The sequence below is a fragment of the Anabrus simplex genome, chromosome 14 (genome assembly GCF_040414725.1).
Source record: "Anabrus simplex isolate iqAnaSimp1 chromosome 14, ASM4041472v1, whole genome shotgun sequence".
Classification (NCBI taxonomy): Eukaryota; Metazoa; Arthropoda; class Insecta; order Orthoptera; family Tettigoniidae; genus Anabrus; species Anabrus simplex.
Genome location: NC_090278.1, coordinates 45,990,962 through 46,013,732, shown reverse-complemented (window position 1 = coordinate 46,013,732; position 22,771 = coordinate 45,990,962). Strand labels below are relative to the sequence as shown.

The following is a 22,771-nucleotide window of genomic DNA, read 5'->3' as shown; positions in this document are numbered from 1 at the left end:
CTGGCGTAAGCAGGGCTGAACTTAAATTACCGGGCGGGCGATTTAAATCGTTTAGCGCGCGGAGGGTACCCAGGTTCTCGCCCCCCCCCCCCCCCTCTTAAATATTATATTAAATATATGTTTTCGTTTTTTATTTCTTTTATGTTTTTCTTTCATTTCCTTTTCTTTCTTTTCTTCGTTCTGTTACCTTTTTCTGAAATTCTGCATTCTGAACAACCTGGAGGTTGACTTGTGCTTTATTGTTATTAATAATTTTTTTTTTGCTGGAGAAAAGAAGCTTACCAGATTGTGCTACTTATTATAATTATTTGATTTATGGAGCTATATTTTATTTTTACTAATTCACAAAGCCACGAAGGATGGGAGTGACTGGCCTTGCCTATGCTGCCTTTTTTTTTTTTTTTTTTTTTGCTGAGGAAAAAGGAAGCTAACTCACAAAGGGAGGAAGGAAGTGACCAGAAGGTCAGTGGGATTGGCAATCCTTATCTCAGATTAACACCTACGACAGAAATAGACACTAAGATCCCCTTGTACATCAGTCCTCTTTAACACTACTTAAGCCAACCGTAACAATCAATAGTATCAAGATATGCTACTTATGCAGGAAATAAAATATAAATACAATGTAAGAAAGAAAACCATACACAGGAACCAAAATGATTAAAGCAAACTCATATGATAAGGAGGGAGTTTGTAGGATTGAAAGGTAAATTGAAATGAAACATGATCTTTTGATTTATGGAGCTATATTTTACCTACTATCCACAGTGTTACAGGTATAAAATGGTGTAGAAATTTGCACAAAAGTTTTAGTGATCATAGTATATCATAATCTCATGAAATTACATTCAGCAGTGTTAATCATCAATTAATATTCATCAGCCAGAAAACAATATAACACAAAATCATTCATTTATGAAAGAAAGACTGGAACTGACAAGTTACAACATAATACTTTTCTCTCTTATTGCAGTCTAACGTTGCATTGACATGTCAAAAGTTTTCAGCAACACCATTTGTATTTTCCCAAGGAACTTACTCTATGATACATCTTTCAGTCTGTCAAATGAGGCACCTAGGGCCACACACTGAGAAATATTCAGATTTTTACTTCTTTTGCATCTACTAGAGGATGGCAAATCTCTGGCAGAGTAGTGTTTGAAGAAACCAAGACATGATAGCACATACTCTGTTCCTACATATTGCATCAAAACACATCATTCAATCAGTCATCTGCATTTAGATGACAACCAATGTCAAGCTACAAAATTGTGTGCATCCCTTGCATTCATTGATCTGCACTATTTACAATAGTTAGAAATGTTCTATTTTATGTGACAGTAGGATATATCTAACTTTTTCTGCTACATGGAAAAGGATGGAATCATGAATACGTTTGTGAGTTTAAAAGACAAGAGAGCGCTTACAGATTCTGTGATTGTTCTCTCTTACAACATGCAGGAGGTACAAATAATGCTTCCTTTCAGTCCATCCGCAGGAGAGGAGTTCCAATAAATTGACAGAAATATGTAGCATCAGGATCTACGTACAATAATATGGCAGCTGACCCAGCACAAAACATTCCCATGCCAAGTCACAACATAGCTCCACCTATTAAGAGCTATGTCCAAGGAATTGTTTGCTAATTTAGTACAGTATTATGAACAATATGCTGCTACCTTCCACAACATTACGGTGTGCAAGGGACTGTGCTGTGACCTACACAAAATGCCAGTTGAAGACAGTGGAATCTCACTTCAGACAGTGTAATTTGTATCTACTGTACATTGAAGCCAGAAATCTATGTCGGTGGTGCAAATAGGCTGATCTGTGGTCTGACAACATGCACTCCAACCGGCCAACCAAGCAGAGGAGGGGTGGCCACGGTTCCACCGTGTTTCTACACCTCTGCATTTGGGACACAGAAACGGGCTGTTCCCCTACCACTGGCTGTCCTGAGAATGGTTTTCCTTTCACCTGCAGTAAGGCGAATGATGGGACAGTTCCTAGTATATACCATGGCCACCAAACATCTCGCCATCACCACAAATCTCCTTGCTTAAGATGATGATGCTTGTTGATTAAAAGGGCCTAACATCTAGGCCATTGTTTTAAGAGAAAGTACAACTAGGCAACCACCCCCTATATATATTAGTAATCGGAGAGAAGAAATAGAAGGGGGCCGACACTAGGAAAAATGATGGTATCGTCTAAGGAAGACCAGGGCCATGGAGGGCTTGAAAATAAGATTCCCTAGGCCTCCATACATAATTCAATCGGGGGCAGAAAAGAACAGGTGGTGATCAAGGTAGATCAGATAGGATAGATGAAAGTGGGAGCCTGGCACAAGTAAGCGGAAGCAATGCCAAAATTCAATTAAGGGCTCTGTGGTCGCCTACCCCAGATCCCAAGTGCAGAGCCCACATGGGACCCCTTTTAGTCATCTCTTACAGCAGGCAGAGGATGTCGTGACTGCCCCTACCCACAGGGGGACAACTATTATAAGGCTAGTTGCTTTATGTTGCACCAACTCAGATAGGTCTTATGGCGACAATGGGACAGGAAAGGCCTAGGAACGGGAAGGAAGCAGCCGTAGCCTTAATTAAGGTACAGCCCCAGCATTTGCCTGGTGTGAAAATGGGAAACCACAGAAAACTATTTTCAGGGCTGCCGACAGTGGGGTTCAAACCCACCACTGCACAAGCGCAATTTCATAGATGCATGACCCCACTGCACAGCCTCCTTGCTGGGTGTTTTGTAAAACAAAATTAACACGTTGAGTGCCGAGCCGATTGTAGCACACTATTCCACTGGTGCCAGGCATGTTTTTGAATTGCATTCCGCTGGTGCCAAAGCAATTGTACGCGTTGTAGACTGTTTATATAATCTTGGGATGTATTTATATGATGTACTAAGTAAATTTTATCTCACCATACCATGGTCATGCGTGACGCCATATGGTGTCACATCAATTTTTAGGAAAGATAAACTATAGCGTGACGCCATATGGTGTCACAGAATTTTTTGACATGGAATGTTCAATACGAATTTCCAATACGGGATATTTATTTCCTAATTCAAATTAACGCAATATTTATGAAAACCTAGTAAAATGCAAAACAAGTACTTATATTGCATTACATATTGTTGTGAACAGTTTTCTGATAACTCTAAACAATGAAAATATGCGTCTCGGCATGCCCGAGTTCTTGTTACTCGTTGTAATTTTTCAAACCTTATCGGCATCGTTGTTCAAACATTGTCCTTTGTACACTTGTTTCATGTGCTGTTTTCATATTTACGTTTTGCACATCTGATCGGGAAGTTAAGGGAAACGCGCTTCCCTTAACTCGACGCAGCCCGATTGGTTCACGTCCGATGCTTCGCTCCTCCCTACCTCTCCGCCACACCCCGATACCCCGTGGTACTTCTAATTTTATGACTATTTATTTGCTCAATTTTGGCGTTTAAACTTGCGCTGGGTACATGTAGTTTTCACCTTGGCATTCTACTGCCTCCCACGAATATTCCTACCAAATTTCAACCGAATCCGAGTGTAACACATGTATGTGTTCCCTCGTAAGATTATTACCAATATCTTCCATTTTTTTTATATTTTTGCACAACTATATAAACTGAGTGATAATACGTACGTAAACGAGGAATAAACAAAGCCTGGCGCGCTTTCACCTGTGACAAAGACCACTGGCCAGTCAGTGGCTTCGGAAGAATACTGTGGCGCCACATGGTGGCATACATTAAAAATACATAGCTGGAATAGACCCTGAAGTTCGCCCTTCACGTAGTACCAATTTTACGCGCATAGATGTCACAGCTGATTATCTACGGCGCATCGCCTGAAACTCAACTGTGCCGCCATATGGCGTCACGCCAACTCTGATTTCAAGAACGGTGTGCCGCCATATGGCGTCACGCCATCTCAAATTTGTAGACCACCGTGACGCCATATGGCGGCACGTGGCACCCAACGTGTTAAATATATTGATAAACAATCATTAGCATTCACAAATTGAAATTGTTTAATCTGAATGTAAAATGAACATTAATAACATTAGCACCAGTGTTCTCCCCAGTAATGTTTGTCAGCCGGGTGGCAAGAATGAGTAGGCAGGTGGGGAATACTATGTAAAACTTCAATATGAAAATAAATTTCAATTCGTTCCCCTCAGGGTGTTAACAAAAATATCAGACAGGTAAACATTAACTGCACAATTGAACTATTTGAATGTTATCATCACAAACAAGATATAACAGAGTAGGCCTACTTTGACCTTCTAGTGTTCTATAGCTCCTTCCAAATCATGTAACAGTGGAGTTAGGACTTCCACTCAGTTGGTGTGGGCACGTGGACTCCCATACAGGTTTGTGATGTTATGAGGAACAGAGGGCTCGCATGTGATTCCGCGCTAATCCAGACCCCAGCTCGTGACTACGTAGTGGTCAAGCTAAACATTTGATCTCCGATGTAATTGATGAAATTTTGCTAATGATTTATCAGTTTTATAGTATTTGTATGTGAAAGCAGGAGCAACAGGAGTGGAGGTCATGGTAGTATTAGCAGCAGCACCATTACCCATAGTAAGCAGCAGGCATGGAGATGGTGGTGGCAGCAACAGCACCGGTGGTAGTAGGTAGTAGTAGCAGAAGCAGTAGGAGTGCCGGTGGTGCAGGTGGTGTGAGCAGCAGCAGTCATAGCAGCGGAAGGACTTGGCCGTGGACCAGCCTTGTGTCGAGGCACACCTATATGAAAATAAAAACACACACACACTAAGAACGGTATAACGGTATATGCTGATGACCTACATATAGGTTCTCAGAACAAAGATGATCTTCAAGCAACTGTGGTCAGGCTTGAAAAATATTCTGAAGACAACAAACTTAGTGGAACCTGGGACACATTTTTTATTTTTTTTGGTAAATGGATGAAATTGTCGAAATTTGAATTCTGGCATAAATAAATTATATTAACCTTCCTCTAAATAACAAAAGTGGTTTTGTGCCACTGTGACTGTTTTTGACGTAGTTACGGTCATTTTTAAATGGTTCTGCATGGTCATTTAATTATCCACCACGCCTCCTTTCCTCTGTATGCTCGGCTATCCGTGTTCCTTCTGTTACCATTAATTCCCTCTTTACAGTAGCATTGAACTACTTCATCCTACAATTTAGTCAACCATGAAGGAACTACACTTGGGGGAAGGGGGCCTGGAAGTTTGAAGGAAGCAACTACTGCGAAGCTCACAAGTGATTATAGGCAGGCAATATGTGCAAATATTCCCTCTGTAGATAATATGAAATCTGCAATATAAGCCACACTATACCATTACTCCTCCACAGAAGAAGATCCTAAGCATAAGAAATGCCCCCAAAGACCTGAATCATGGTGCTTCTACAATAAGAGTATCGCAACTGGACAAACCCCTCAAAGTCACAAAAATTGTCAGTTCAGTTCACAATTGCAATGCTGCTGAAAATTTTGCCTGTATACTAAAGGCTGGCATCAACTGAACTTCTGTCTAGATGTTGTAAAGGGGATACTCAAATTGCCAATGAAAGTCTTCATGCATGTATGTGGAAAAAGTGCCCTGGGTGCCGGCAAGGGGTTGGGGGGGCAAGGGGAGGCATTTGCCCTCCACCCCTAGAATTCTAAAAATGTTGATGTTCAATTGTTTAATATCATACCAGATTATTTCATAAACTGAAATTACTGACAAACATCTAGCATCTGTTATAACTGGAAATTTCTGCAAACAATTTAATGTTGCTGACGTTATATTGGTTTTTATATTCAAGAAAATTGTTGATGTTGGAAAAGATCCTGCGGGCGCCTATGAGAAGAGACCTTTGTGTCCTCAAAACGACTTGGAATAGCTGCTTCTAATGCAGTTGCAGAATACAACATGGGATGTAGTGCAACACAAGAAATGAAAATGGCTGTAAGGAATTATAAATTTCACCAGCATCCACCAACTTGCCACACAAAGAGATGAAAGAAGAAAATTTGACAGTCAGCAGTCAGTCACCCAACAAAAGAAAACAGCCAGGAAAAACTGAAACTCCTAAAGGTACACAGGGAGGAAGCCAAGAAGAAGCAGGAGGGTAGGAGTTATAGTGCTGGTAAATTTTAAGAGATTTGGAAAGGCCATTATGAAAACTTTTAATGGTTTTAGAACTAAAATTCATTTAACTCAAAAAACCATTTTTTGTAACCTGCACTGTTCCATGCAGATCAAATCTAAACCTATATTTGCCGAAGTTGGTATGTAGCTTCTATGTGACCTACCAAGAAAATTGTAGGATAGATTTTTCATTCTTCTACAATATACTCATTTTATGAGGCAAAATGAACAGAAAATTAGTGGAAAATTACATAAAATACAATTACAAACTTGAAACAGGAGTTAATTAAGCAACATATGGTGAATCGAAAATTCCATCCTTGAGTTTTTTTATGTTATAAGGAAGAAGTTTTCAAACTCTCAGGTAAAAATCCATCCCACAGGGAACTTTTTGAAAGTCGCCTGTTTAGCGAGCGTCATAAACACAAAGTACATCATATCTCATAAACTTATAAGGATATTTAGCTGAAAATAAGATATGTTATTTCTATAATAGTCCTACATATTCCATAACAGTTTCATTGTGATTGCTCAAAAATTGTGGAAAGTAAAAAATTGTGTACCAGGTTCCCTTAAAATGAACCTGGACAAAATGGTGCAAATGGTTTTCAGATAAAGAGGGAGGTCGGATAGCGAGCTCATTTAAATACCTCACCATCACAATTCAGATAACGTAAAGCCACTGATGGATTATAAAAATTATAAAATTATATAATTTGCACATTTCTGCACTATTCTGTTAATAATAAATGTTAGGCCTGTAAGAGATGTACCAATTTCAACTTACAGGTACGGCAAGACCAGGTGTGACAGGCATTATAGTAAATTTCATTATGAGAAGCGAGGTTCCCCCTCATCTGGCACTGATGAATTTATCATCATTACCTCTGGAGAGCAATTTGAAATGAAACCCAGGAAAATTTGATAGGTCACAGTACTGTGAAATTAATAACAACAACTACTACTACTACTACTTACTTCTTTCCGGGACAGCAACTTTATACAGCAACCTTGATAGCGTTCCTGGATAGCTCGAGTGGCGAAAGTGCCTAGAACACACAGTGCGGTTCTTCAGCTGCTTCAGAGGAAGCTGCCGCAAGCGTTCGACCCCTCACAACGTCCAACCACTCTCTGCAAATATCCGGTCTACCAACAGGGAAATGATGAAATAAGATTCCCTGTTGCTGTCCTTCTTTGTTATCTGTGTAAATGCCACAGATCTGACACTTTTCGTGCATGGTCTGAGACATGAAAGGAAATAGAAGAAAGTAATAAAGGACATTGTATATTTTTACTGCTAATTTCAATACCCTCAAAACGATAGTGGCTTATCATAAATAATATAACATTACATCAACAGAATTTTAAGGTGTCTGTTTCAAGTAGACTTATGTAACTATCATATCAACCACCATGCAAAAAGGTAATAAAACGGTGACAGCCAAAAAGGAATTTTTGGGAACATGAGCAGCTATCAATCATCAACTTAATAACTACTTAACCTCCTGCGGCCTACTATCCTTTTAATAGGATTTTGTTTTAAAAATAGAATGGAATATCCCGCAAGCAATATTCAAACGTTAAATAAAATAAATAGCAAATTTAGGACTAGGCGAATATGATTCAATTTATCCGAAAGTCATTTGCCTTGGTGTGGTATATTTTCATGTTCTGGCCTCAGGAGATTAGTAAAACAAGAACCATAAGGATGCTTACCTCAAATATCTTGTACTTTTTCTTCAAACACAAAAACAAAGATAACAGATAAATGCATACAAATCAAAGTGAAGCAAAGTGTCACAAACGTGGTCGTGCCACGTGGTCCAAGTTGTCAAACTCAAATTGACCATTAGCAATCGGGAGATGTTTCTACCAATAGGAGCTGCCGTATTCGTCATGTGGGTTACGGTGAGTGACGTGATATACAACAGCACGCCCCCGCGAGTGCAGGGCTAAAGTATTCAGTCTGAGCTGGGCCCTCGGAAGGGTAGGACCTATGCGGGTGACATACCCATGGCCTGCTCGATCTGCATCCAATGGCTGCTTGTACTGCCTGCTCATTCCATATTCAAACGTGTAACACAAATTACAAACAATCTGCCGCTAGATGGCAGCACAAGACGTATCCAGATATCGCGTGAATACAGCTAGATAAGCATACAAGCAAAATTTAAAATCTGAAAGTAACAGAAAAATTAAAGAATTGTACGCATAAAGTGGTGCTCTAAGCTTCAGGACTTTTTGAGAAAGAAGTTTCGGCGAACAAGAAAGCCTGGAAACTTTGTCTGTATGGTACTTCCCTACATTACTAAGTAGAGGTTTCTAACGCTTATTGCTTGTTGTTACTAAAACACTTTAAAATCTTACACTGACACAAAGAGGATAGAACATAGCTTTTTATAGTCTGGAGCAGACTTGCAGTACGGTAGAGCCGCCTCAACGTATTTCTGTAGCCCCATAATTAAGCCAATAAATCATTGCTGGGGATAGCCCAGGCCTCCTCTATCCGACTGTCTGATTAAGTTCATCAATGGGGATGCATTAACTGAGGTGGAAACGTTACTCAAGCACGTGCTGCATTCTGTTCTTTTCTTCGATTACACACACCAAATAACCACACACTAATGCCTGGGAAGCAGTTTCCAAAGTGACACACACTGACTCAGGGGGCTCACGAAAATCTTCCAGTAAATCAAGTACATACTCAGCGGGCATCACTGGTTCTGTTTCCTCATGTCCGGAAGAGGATACTGGGGCAGAAAATTGTGAATTTTGCTTGTGGATAACGTTAGACCCATCGGTGGACATTAAAATAAAACCGGGATTTCAGAATTCTCTTTATGGAATTCTGAGTAGCCCGGGAGTCAGTCATGTCATTGCACCCTCCTCCCATTCTTATGGAACTAAACATGGCTTTAACTGGATCTCCTGAAAAGGCCCGTGTCATGGAATGAAATACCACGGCATTCTGGTTTCCTTTCTTTGATTTGGAGAAAGACACGCAGCAGTACACCATTTTCACCGAAAACGAGTACAGTACTACCCTATTTCCTGCTATTGCATTTCGACAAGTCTGGAGCCGGTTGGTGCTGCCACCTGCTGCGGCTATTTGTAAATGGAGTGTTTCATTTAGTGCCATGTTAAAATGTCGTAATGAGAAGGCAGTATAAGTAGCCATCGGATGCACATCGAGCAGGCAGTGGATATATATCAGCTCGTTACCGACACTATTAACCAATGAGAAAATAATAGGATGCACAGTGTTGCCAACAATGGAATAGGTTTACCCACTAAAAGGATGCTTGGAAACCACCAGAAACTACTATCCCGCTCTCCTAACCCACCTACCTTTTCCTTCATAACCTTCTCTGAATAATAATACTGATCATAATGATAATAAATGAGACATCCAGTATAAAGAGATACTTTTTCTTCAAGCATTCATGATTTTTCTCATTTTGATAGTCATCTCCACAATTTTCCTTGTGCCGATGACCACGCAGATATTCACCTAAAGACAAACCACCTTCGCCAGTTTACAAGACTGATGTTAGCGATGTTCGGCGTTCATATGATTACGATGATTATTTTTTATATTTTTTACAACGCACCGACACAGATAGATCTTATGGCGACGATGGGCTAGTAATGGCAAGGAAGCGACCCTGGCCTTAATTAAGGTACAGCCCCCTTCCAGCATTTGCCTGGTGTGGGGAAACCACGGAAAACCATCTCCAGGGTTGCCGACAGTTGCGTTCGACTCCCGAATGCAAGCTCATAGCAAGGCGATACTAACCGAACGAACAACTTGCTTGGTAAATTCATTAATAGGATCAGAGAGGGGAAGAGGGAGAAAACATGTATTTTCAAATGTACTGCTAGAGTTGCCACAAGACACAAGATACTAAAATCAATCAACATTGACAATCTGTTGTGAACGCATTTGCATTTATATTTGACAAGAAATGATCAATTATTTTCCGTATTTATTTCTTCACAAAAATGTGATGGTGGATGACGGAGTCGGCAATGATGCTCTCCATAATCAACATTAGATCTTGATGTTACAATACCAGTAGTATAACCGCGGGGGGGTTCGGCGGCCACCGCCACAGCAGGCTCTCGGGAGAGGCCTTCTCCTCATGCTGGCTAAGAGCGCGACCCTAACCTCACATCCGCCATCTTGGAGGGGCTTAACCCAACTCTTTATGCGTAAGAGAGCCAGCCTAACCTCATGGGCGGGCCTAACCTCAGTTTCACGACCGGATGCCCTTCCTGACGCGAGCCTAACCTTATATCCGCTATCTTGGAGGGGCTTAACCTAACTCTTGACGCACAAGACAGCAAGCCTAACCTCATAGAAGGACCTAACCGCAGTTTTACGGCCGGATGCTCTTCCCACCGCTAATTGCACAAGACGGCGGCTATACATGACTCCTTATGAGACGCCTTAAGGGTGCTTGCGCAAGATAATGAGTAGTATAATGGGATGGTTCGGCCTCCTCCACCTGCACCGGCTCCGAGGGGCCTCCTCCTCCACCGCCACCCGAGGGGCCTTCTCAGGGGCCCGCTCCACCTCCCGCGGGAAATTTGAATTGGTAAACAAAGCCACGTGCTTTTTGACAGACAACAACGCATCGCAAACCTCAGTACTGCCATCTTGACGGGCCTAAACCTTAGTGCTACCAACTTAACCTTACTAGCGCGAGATTTGAATTGGTAAACAAATCCACGTGCTTTTTTGACAGCTGTCATCCGCCATCTTTAATCAAGAGAGCACCGTGCTGCCCTCTTGCAGGTAATTTCGTCAGCTGTCATCCGCCTCCTTAATCCACAGAGCACCGTGCTGCCCACTTTAGCTAGATACCTTTGAAATGTGGTGGAGGCAGTTTGAAAAATTCCACATTCTCCTGTTTGGACATAAATCTTCGTGCTCTTATAACAGCTATCATCCGCCATCTTTAATCAAGAGAGCAACGTGCTGCACTCATTAGCTAGATACCTTTGAGATGTGGTGGCGGCAAATTGAAAAATTCCACATTCACTTGTTTGGAAACAAATCTACATGCTTCTTTAACAGCTATCATCCGCCATCTTTAATCAAGAAAGCACCGTGCTGCCCACTTTAGCTAGATACCTTTGAAATATGGTGGCGGCAATTAGAAAAATTCCACATTCTCCTGTTTGGACATAAATCTTCGTGCTCTTATAACAGCTATCATCCGCCATCTTTAATCAAGAGAGCAACGTGCTGCACTCTTTAGCTAGATACCTTTGAGATGTGGTGGCGGCAAATTGAAAAATTCCACATTCACTTGTTTGGAAACAAATCTACATACCTTAACAGCTACCATCCGCCATCTTTAATCAAGAGAGCACAGTGCTGCACTCTTTAGCTACTTACCTTTGAAATGTGGTAGCGCCAATTTGAAAAATTCTACTCGCTCTTGTTTGGAAACAAACCCACGCGCTTTTTGACAGCTGTCATCCACCATTTTTAATCAACAGAGCACCGTGCTGCCCTCTTTAGCTACATACCTTTAACATGAGGTGGCAGACAATTTGAAAAATTATTTTTTGACAGCAGCCTTAACCAAGCGGGAGGTGGAGGACTTTATAACAGCCGCTATCTTGCACAAGCTGTTCACAATTCTAGTCTTATTTTTTTTCTCTGTTCGAATCCATCTTCTTAGAACAAAGGCATCCCCTGATATGTTCTAAACACATGTTGTATCGAGTACAGTGTACTATTCTAGTCTTGATCACTTATTTAGTGTTCTAAACACATCAGTCAATGTTCTGATCACATGTTGTTAACGACATTGAGTGCAGTGTTCGATTCTAGTCGTGTTATGTTTCAATCACTTCCTTTGTAATCTGATCTTCTTAGAACAAAGGTATCCCCTGACATGTTCTAAACATATGTTGTATCGAGTACAGTGTTCGATTCTAGTCTTGATCACTTATTTAGTGATCTGAACACATCAATCACTGTTCTGAACGCATGTTGTATCGAATACAGCGTTTGAGTCTAGTCTTGTTCTGTTTCAATCACTTTTGTCATCTGCAAGTCTAAACATGCATAATGATGTTATCGCTGCACACTCTTGCCTTCGCGATGCATGTTCTATAGAGCTATGCCTTGACATATGAGGAGGAGGCGGAGGCCTATGTATAGCCGCTATTGTTTAAAGATGGCTGCTGACAGCTGTAAAAAAAAAACGTAGAATGTTTCAAATTACCCGGCACCACATTTCAAAGGTATGAAGTTTAGTGCTGTAAAGATAGCAGCATGATCTCTGTTGATTAAAGATGAGAGCTGTCAAAAAAGCATGTGGAATTTTTCAAATTACCCTCCACCACATCTAAAAGGATGAGGTTTAGTGCCGTAATGATAGCAGCACGATGCGTTGTTGTTTAAAGATGGCAGCTGACAGCTGACAAAACCACGTCCATTTTTTCAAATTTCCTGCCAGCATATTTCAAAGGTAGTAGCTAAAGATGGCAGCACGATGCTGTGTTGATTAAAGATGGCCGCTGTCAAAAAAGCACGTAGAATTTTTCAAATTACCCGCCGCCACGTACCTAAGGTATTAGCTAAAGATGGCAGCACGGTGCTCTGTTAATTAAAGATGGCACCTGTGAAGAAAACACGTGGACATTGCCTACACAACATTTCAAAGGTAGTAGCTAAAGATGGCAGCACGATGCTTTGTTGATTAAAGATGCCAGCTGTCAAAAGTAACGTAGCTTTGTTTACAAACAAGAGCACGTGGAATTTCAAATTGCCCTCCACCGCATGCATAACAGCAGCCGCCATCTTGCGCAGTAGCCTCTAAGCTAGCTTTCTTCATAAGAGCAGCCACCATCTTGGGGAAGCAGCCTGAGGTTGTCTCATAAGGAGCTGTGTATAACCGCCATCTTGTCGCTGCCATCTTGCGCAAGCATCCCTAGGGGGTCTCGTAAGAGCCTATGTATAGCAGTGATCTTGTGCAAGCACCGTTTAGCAGTCTCATAAGAAGCTATGAATAGCCGCCATCTTGCGCAAGCATCCCTAGGCCATCCTATAAGAGAAGCAGCCATCTTGTGGAAGCACCCTTAAGCCGTCTCATAAGAAGCTATGTATAGCTGCCATCTTGTAGAATTAGATAGCTGCCATTGCCAAAGGGCCTAAGTAGGAACCGAACCATTGATCTCATCATTCTCTTATGCTATCACGTTCCTGATACTGCGAACCTGGGTATTTGGCAGAAAAATGTTGTCCGTTTTGCTCTACGACGCACCGTTTTCGAGATATTTAACATTTTGCATTTAAGCCCCAAATTTAATGAATCGAACCAGCACGTTACGTTATACTCTCTACGATAGCAAGACCTAATCAAGTTACGAGGACTTGCTTCAATACAAGCTAAAACAGACAAAATGCCAAAGGGTCTAAGTAAGAACCGAACCGTTGATCTCACCATTAGACTACTTTTTCCTATGCTATCATGTTCCTGATACTGCAAACCTGAGTAAGAGGCAGAAAATTTTTGTCCGTTTTGCTCTACGACGCACCGTTTTTTAGATATTAAACATTTTGCATTTAAGACCCAAATTTAATTAATCGAACCGTTGTTTCTAGCACGGCACGTTAGCCTCTAAGCTAACTTTCTTGATAAGAGCAGCAACCATCTTGCGCAAGCACCCTTAAGGTGTGTCATAAAGAGCCGTGTATAGCCGCCTTCTTGTGTACGCCATCTTGCGCAAGCATCCCTAGGGAGTCTCATAAGAGCAGCAGCCATAAGCACCCTTAAGCCATCCCATAAGAGCAGCTGCCATCTTACTCAAGCACCCTTAAGGCGTCTCATAAGGAGTTATGTATAGCCGCCATCTTGTGCAATTGGCGTCCGGAAGGGCATTCTGCCGTAAAACTGAAGTTAGGTCCTTCCATGCGGTTAGGCTTGCTGTCTTGTGCGTCAAAAGTTAGGTTAAGCCCCTCCAAGATAGCGGATGTATGGTTAGGCTCGCGTCAGAAAGGGCAACCGGTGTAAAACTGAGGTTAGGCCCTTCCATGAGGTTAGGCTAGCTCTCTTACGCATAAAAAGTTAGGTTAAGCCCCACCAAGATGGAGGATGTGAGGTTATGGTCGCGTCAGGAAGGGTATCCGGCTGTAAATCTGAGGTTAGGCCCTTCCATGAGGTTAGGCCAGCTCTCTTACGCATAAAAAGTTAGGTTAAGCCCCTCCAATATGGCGGATTTGAAGTTAGGGTTGCGCTCTTAGCCAGCGTGAGGAGGAGGCCTCTCCCGAGAGCCTGCGGTGGTGGTGGCCGCCGAACCCCCCAGTTATACTACTAATACCCAATGTTGTGAGAACTTGAGCCACGGACTGTTTCATAGATATTCGACGATTACATTTTAGGCCTTCCTCTAAACTACCTTGTTACCCAGTGTGAATAAAATTATTTATGGCCTAGACTGTAGTGCCTTACATATCAATTATCATTACATTCTGTTCAGCCATTTTCTCACGATGCGTGTACATACATACGTACATGTATAACAGAAATTACAATTTAACATTGCATTGCAGTCCACATGATTGACATAGTACCTACAAAACATGGTGAGGTCGAACAGCTGTGGTAATTTTCTCCTCCATTTCTTGACTAACTACGTGACACGTGCGCAGAAATCTGTGTTTCGAAGACTGCGCGTGGTAGGCGGTAGGAGGTGCAGAACCAGCCTGCTCTGCTCTGTCTGTCAACTTGCGATGGTGCAATGATTTGTGTGGGTTACAAAAATCTGATCTGCGCTGCTTTAGATGCTTCGCCTGCGTTCCAATATGCGCCCGGCCTAATGGGAGTGTTCTAGGCGAACTTCGTGTTGCCGCCACAAGAGCGCAGCAAGGACCGAAGGGGTCCTGGCGCATACGAATGTGCGGACATGCTTCATTCTTTCTAATGCAATCAGCTGTTCTGTCAGGCATCGAAATGAGTGAAATAAAGAATTATGGGAACTGGAATTTATTTCAGTTGAAGGCGGAACTCAGAAGAAGAAATTCGAAAGTTCATGGAAGGAAGAGTGAACTTATAAAGAGGTATTGTTGTTTGGATTAAAGCTGCTGTATATTTTCATAACCTGACATAGGCCTAGGCCTAGTACAATGTCAATTTTATGGATGCTTTAATCGTCAATATCCGCGTAACATTTCGTATTTTATCCTTTGTAGGCTCGAAGATTATGATGCCACATTTAATGTGGAAAATCGGCAGGAGGATGAAGAGGAGGATATTTTCATGATGAAAGTACCAAGTGCAGTAGTGTACAAGGACGTAAATGAAAGTACAGACCTTCCAACTGTGACTGCCCAGTGTTTTTCAAGATATTTAAAGAACTGTGAGCAACGTGATTCAGGTGTGGGTAGTAAAATGTACAAAGAGAGGTATTTGTTGTGCTTGCGTTGGGCACAGGAAGGTGAATTTACATTTTTAAAAGGCAGAGTTGCATCAGAGTATAGGAAAAGTGTGGTATACCATGTAGACTTGAAAATAGCAGACTTCTTAATTGAGGATTTGCTCACTGCAAACATGTATGTACTACATTACATGCTTTGTTAGATTTCAATACCAGCAAGACCTTCATCTGCCAGGAAACCTGTACCAGCCAGCTACAATCTTTCCACAAGTGCAAAAAATTTAAAGCCTCCCCAGTTAAGGCAAATGCACTAGTTTTAAAGACAGTCCAGGTCAAGTGATCTGTTCAAGATATAAGAAGTCATGATCCCAGGCCACACCAGTTCCGAAATACTTCTTCATACAATGAGTACTTCAGAAATTTATCCATAAACTTCACTGCAAATTACCCATCTCCAAATCCCATGCCAATCTTACAGTTGTATCCCTCTGCACATCTTAAAGCTGTTTATAATGATCATGATTATTTTGGATCTGGTGAGGAGAAATTTTTAACTTCTAGAAAGTTGAAAGATGTTTCTCCAGGGGACTGTACTGATGTGGAACTTAAAACTAGGGGACAGAGTGCAAATCCACTTTGGTTCATAGAACGCTCCATCAGAATACCTAGCTCATTGTTTAAACGTGTTTGTCACCTTACCGAGAGGACTGACACAAAACAATTCTTAGCTCAACTAACATCAAGACATGAATTGTCTACACCTGCTATTGTTCATGGAAGAAAGTATGAAGCTGTGGCAGTAAAAGCTTTTGAGAAACGTTACTGTATGAAGGCACATGAGTGTGGATTATTCATAAGCACAGAACATCCATACTTATGTGCTTCACCTGACCGAGTTCTGGATGAGAATGAACTTCTTGAAATCAAGTGCCCATACTCATGCAAAGATGAAATGGTTTCCTGTGAAACTGTGGAATACTTGTATCTTTGTGATGTATCAGGAAACCTAGCTTTGAAAACTGATCACTCATACTACTATCGGATACAAGGGCAGCTGTACTGTGCTGACAGGAGTCTTTGTAGACTTGTAATATACAGTACACCTTCAGGGACATGAAAGTTATCCTTGTTCATAGGAATGAAGAATTTATTAAACATATGATTTCTTCACTAAAACTCTTTCACAATAACTATCACAAATCATATATCATAAATAAGTTCCTCTACTTAGGCAGTGAATAAGAGATGAGTTCATAAACATTGTATAACACAATGTAATCTTTGTAATGTTTTGTAATCTTAATGCTGCAACATCATTTACCTTAAATGAAATTACAATTTAATACATTTCATTTATTTTGTTACATAATTTTTGTTCTTAAAACATAATTCCTAAAATAATAAGCACCTGTGCTCATATCCTAAAAGGCTGTAAGACTACAAATGATCAACAAGTATAATGGAAATTGCTACACATCACTAGAAGTTCTGTTTTTATAGGTATTGTATTTTAAAAGTTACTTAAAACTGACTTCACTGTTACTAATCAAGCATCCTTCCCAACAATATTTCTTCTAAAATTGCAGAGCATATAACTAATAAATATGATTTCTGATGACAAGGAAGTATGTGAGGGACTCAGTGGAGATTGCAGTATTTTATATGTTTTACCCAAGCCTATTAGTCTCTCAATATGTACCCTTTTACTGGCTATTTTCCTGTCTCTTCTTAAAGTTTCACTTGGAAGCCCATTCATTTTCTTAAAAAATCTTGGGATGTTAACAGTGACACCATGAGGAACAAGCATATCTTGTATATCAAATCCCTTATCAGCCATAATGGAATCACCAAAGTGAAATTTTTCCAGAATGTCACTTCTTTCCATCAACTGTCTGTCACTAGTTGCACCTCCATAGCATTGTGAAATATATGAAATCAATCCACCTGGTGTTGAACCAACTAAAACTTTTATTGTGTTTCTATTTTTGTAAGAGGAGAATGTTGCTTGTTGAGCTGTTGGAAGAGATGGTTTTTTGATGGGGCATTCAGTTAAGTCTATGATCAAGTGTGTGGTTGGGTACTTAATTTTAAAATCAGTTGGCATATGAAACTTCACCAGCTGTTTTGAAGGCCATATATCTACCTCTTGCCACTGGAGATACATGAATCTTATCCAAGTGCTAAAAATGTTTGAGACTTGAGAGACAGAAGTAGAAAACATGAAACTCGCCTCTTTGTAGGGTAAATTCCTTCTTAGAATGATCATAGTCAAAAAGAATGAATCTAAAACTTCTAAATGTGTAGGTGGTGGGCTATTTATATAGCTAAGATGATATGATGCAGATCCTAGGGAATAAAAAACAAACATAAATTTCACATAATTGTCTAAACCAGTGTAATAGTGCAGCATGTTGTCATTTCCTTGAAAATTATTTATAGTGTATGGGACAAATTTGCTTTTAGTTTGGGTGAAGTGAGATTCTCTAGAAATTTCACTTTTTAACTGTAGGCCTATTTCTTCTGTGTTGCAGTACTTGTAGATTGTAGCCTTGCTGTATTTTGGTTATGGGGATGATCAGTAGTAGAAACCTCTAATTCTTCACCAAATGGAAAGGGGCAAATGTCATCAATAACCTCAAAAGCATTCTGGCTACTCGCAGGAGGTACACAGACACTGCTATCTTTGCCTCCTGGGATTAACAGTAACTGTCTCTTGTCATGTCTCTCTTTTCGTTTCTTTGCTGTTTCACTGCCCTCCTTTACTTTTGTCCATGCAAATACCGAAGGCACAGCTGTCTTTTGCAAGGTCTTCTTAAGAGGTATATTGCCTCCTGAAAATGAACACATGGTATGTTATGGAATTGCAGATCGAATTTTGGGATTAAGATTTAATGTTAAATAAAAGTAGCTATGACTTCTGCAGCTCTTTCTAATATATAGGACAATAACTGTAGGCCTACTACACATGCCTGTTATATGTACGGGATTAAAGGTTAGAATTAAATAGGAAATTCCTGAGGCGATTAAGTACCAATCAGGCATTTAAGGGACCTTTAGTTTCTAAACTATGTTACTGATGATTGAATTACATGTCCTACCTCGCCAAGTAGAGCTTATATAATCCTTAGGTGCGAAATGTTCGAAACAAACAACACTGCTGTCAGTTGGATTACATTTAATCCGCCGAATTTGTTTTATCCATTGTTTTCTCAAACTGGGATCCTTTGGAAACCTATGCCCTCCTCTGTTTCTACACAGTGGTACACAGCAGCACGTACTTGGCATTATTCACGCTTGTAAATGTCATAAACTATAAAATTTACTTAACATTCGCCATTGGCTGCATTACGTATGGGACCTGTTGTGGTTATGCTGCACTCTGGTGACAACTTTTGACAGATACACGCCCATTGGACCATCAGGTATCATAGATACAGAACAAAATAGAACGTAAAATTCTCAGGAAAACATTTGGGCCAATACAAAGAGATGGCATATGGATGAAACGACCTACTGAAGAGCTGTACCAGCACTCTGTCAGACTCACAGATATGATCAGGAAACGCAGACTTTCTATGGGCACATACAGAGAAAGGACAACGACAGACTTACAAAGAAAATCTGTGACGTAGTAAACAGTTCAAGCAAGAAAACAAATTGCTGTCATGAAATAGAGGAAGACTTAAGGCAGGTGGGGATCAACAGGCAATTGATAGGAGACAGAAAAGAATTCAAAAACAAAATTAGGAATACGAAATGTATAGTAAATGAGAATAAGAAGACAGGAACAAAGGAAACAGGAGCACAGCCAAAGGATGAAGTGATTTTGGAAAGAGAAGAGGAAGAAGAGAAACTTGTGTTATCATGAGATATTCCAGTTCAAACAAAGTCCATAAGGGCGGAAATGGTATGAATGAATGTAATAATAATAATAATAATAATAATAATAATAATAATAATAATAATAATAATAATAATAATAATAATAATAATAACTGTACCGGGCGGTACACCTCCGCTCCGCTAATTCAAACATCGCGCCAGTTGAAACTCCTCTACTGGAGGAAGCCTGAACTTTAACTACAGTGTTAATTCTTAAGTTTCTCAGAAGATGTCCCTACTTGTAAATTTTAAAGTTTTCTGAACTGTGCCGTTTTCGATGTATTTTTGTTTTGCCTGTAGCAAGAAGTGTGAACATTCTCTTCTAGATGACACTACTTACGAACTACTATTGTGCACCCTAGTGCGAAGTGAGGGCACCCTTTTTTTGAAGAAATTTAGTATTTATATGTTTGTTCCTTATTAAATTTCTTTCAGCTTGTGTTTAAGTTGGCAACGTTAAACCTTTCTTTCTGCCAGTTTTGAAATTGGCCAATCATAAATTTCTGTAATTAATTTTCCACCAATCCTGGTTTCCTTCTTCAATTCTGACATGTAATCTTTTGGTCGTCCAATAAAAGGCTTGTGGGCGGGTGTTCTCATTCATGAAAGGTCTCGAATGTTCCGCGAGGGTATATAAACTGCTGATTTTCGGGTCTCCGCGCCACTTCCGTAACATCTATCATTGTGTAAATTATGTAGCAGGGAGCGGGAAGCGCCTCTTTCTTCGGGCAGCAGTTCAACCACCAGATAATGGCCGTTTTATAACTTATTTTCTTGCCAGCTCAGCAGTTTAACCCTCGGGGCGGGTTCGAAACCTTTTACCATGTAACTTTCCTCTAATATGTAAAAGACTCTTGATTTAAATTCTGCCTCTGTAACTACATATGGGGATAGAGAGTGCTTAACCCTCACGAGCTCCCACTCATATTGCTTTGAGGTGAACTTATTTTCACAACCGTTTCTTCCCTTCTAATGTAATGTAAATCGTTTTCTTATATAAGTCACCTCTTTAGTATGGGATTAGCCCTTGCATTAGCGGCCTAGTGCAAAGTAGGTTTCAATAAGGCGTATTTGGAGAGCAGTTTCGCCTCCTCTCAAGTTGGTATTTTGGAGGCCATGTAATTGTCCTGTTTCTTCACTTAATAGGCTTCAGTAGGTTGGGTATTTTTTACCCCTGTGTGTATGTCCTTGGAGGACAGCTTGAATGTGGAGTTTGGTGTGGCCTTTGATAGGCTGGAACTTTGAGAGCGGGTTGCTCTTCCAAAACAAAAAATTGTTTCTTTGTGCCTCGAGGAGGCTTTACTGTGTAATTGGGAGTAAGTGCTCCCGGGCATGATAGGGGTTTTCTCCCCCTTTTGTTGAATCTTGTATATTCGAGTAAAGTTGGGCTTATTGCTCAAGGATTGTAAGTCTGGGTCTCGACGCCCAAATCCTGTAACCTCGGTAATTGTACATTTTTTCATTGGTTGCTATGCTACTATGTACCTGTCATTCTTGTTATTTCTTGATTTTGCAAAGAAAATATAACCTTGTTAAATTTTATCTTAACTTTAACTTCGTAAGTTGAGACCTGTTCACCCCAGCACCTTCTTTCACCTATAACTACCACGGAAAATTCCGTAACAAGTGGTAGCAGAGCGCGGTTGAATGGGTCTCAAATTAGCCCCTTTTGATGGCTACACATTGCTTTGCTCTTGAACTCTAACAATTTTCTCTGTCGCTGGACTTTTCCTTGTCATTTTTCAAAATTGTTACATTTTGTCATCATGCCCGGCCCTCGCGATGTCCTCCATCTCAACTATTTGCGCAAGGAGGAGTTGATCTATGAATTAACTATTAGAAACGTGCAATCTGGAGGCACGGTTGCGGTAGACACCAATAAGCTTCGAGAGTCCCTTGATTTGCCGATTACCATCCCAACTTTGGGAGAGAAAGAAATTGACGACTCTCTCTCCACGATCACTGACAATACTACTGAGCTGGCATCTGTAATTACCTTTTTTGAAGAAAATGACCAGTCGCCTAATCAAATTAAACGTGTGCAAGCTAGGCTATTGCATTTTTCTAATAGGGTTAACGATCTATTGTCTCTGAAGTTGAGTGACATTCAGAAGAAGGAAGCTAGCGTCGTTCTTGAAAGTCTTTCTGAATTGTCCAGTAAGGTTACCCAATTGTTAACTGGGGAAGTTCCTCCCAAAACCGACCAACCTGCTACGATAAACGTAGTTCAAGAGGAAGAGTCTTCCAAAGGAGAAGGAAATAGGAAAGATGTTGGAGCGCAACAAATCTCTGCCCCATTAGATAACGAACCCGAGCGTCATACCCCGTTGAATAATGCACGTTCTGATCTAGCTTCGTCACCACTTAAATCTTTACCTAACATGTCACCAGGGTTCAGTAGTTTGCCGCATCCATTAGCAATGTTGCTTAGAGGTATCTCTAAGTTTTCGGTTAAATCTACCAGTGACGTAATTGCATTTTTACGGTTTTTAGTTGAGTTTCAGGACCATGTTCTCGTCTTTTCTCTTTCTCCGTGTCAAATTTTGCAGATAATTTATCCCTATGCAACTGGTGTTCTCTCGGACAAAATTGTTAGAGCAATAGCAGAACAATAATCTATTGAAGATTTACATGCACACCTTCTTGCAAATTTCATTCCTGCTCGTGCGAGGTCATCTCTGATTCAGAAGTATCGAGTACAGAGACTGGATGAAAATCTTGCTGATTTCATACAAGACATTAAATTCTATACCAGGGTGTTTGCTTTTCACTTCCCTGAAGATCAGATTGTACAAGCTATTGTAGAACGTATTTCACCACCTTACCGATCATACTTGTGTTTTGCGTCGCGTCCGCAAACTTTCGCTGAGCTAGAAGCTATGGCTGTATCGGCCGAAGGAGTTAGATACGCCGATTCCTTGCGTGTCGCGAAAGAACCCCCTCCTTCTTTTAGTAATCCTCGGCCTCCACCTCGCCGACCAGTCACACCCCGTAAATGTTATGCTTGCGGGTCGCCTGACCATCTTCTCAATAAATGTCCATTGATCAAATCGAGTAGGACAAATAGTGGAGCAAGTTCATCAAAAGGCTGTTTTAAATGCGGCGCGTTCTTCCATATTGCCAAGAACTGCCCTAATACCAACAGCACCCCCTCTTGCTCAACTTCGGGTGCAACTTCCAACAACAATCAAAAGTGACTAGTGGCTTCGGCTGAGTCGAGTAATCCATCTTCCCGAGGCTCAGCCCCTGGTAAACAGGTCGAAAATTCAGGGAAAATTCAGTCTTCAAATTTATCTTTTGAATGCCCCAAAGAATGTCTTAGGATTGCGGCGGATACCCCCGCACCTGTGCCC

At 40.8% G+C, this 22,771-nt stretch overlaps 1 protein-coding gene across 1 annotated transcript in view; it reads right to left on the bottom strand.

The window, feature by feature from the left end:
• LOC136885417 (gastrula zinc finger protein XlCGF46.1) overlaps nucleotides 1-22,771 on the bottom strand; it is a 293,140-nt gene that overhangs the window by 237,532 nt on the left and 32,837 nt on the right. The window contains exon 2 of the mRNA XM_068230325.1: nucleotides 7,119-7,286. The gene's annotated coding sequence lies outside the window, so the exon portion shown is untranslated. The remainder of the gene's footprint in view (nucleotides 1-7,118; nucleotides 7,287-22,771) is intronic.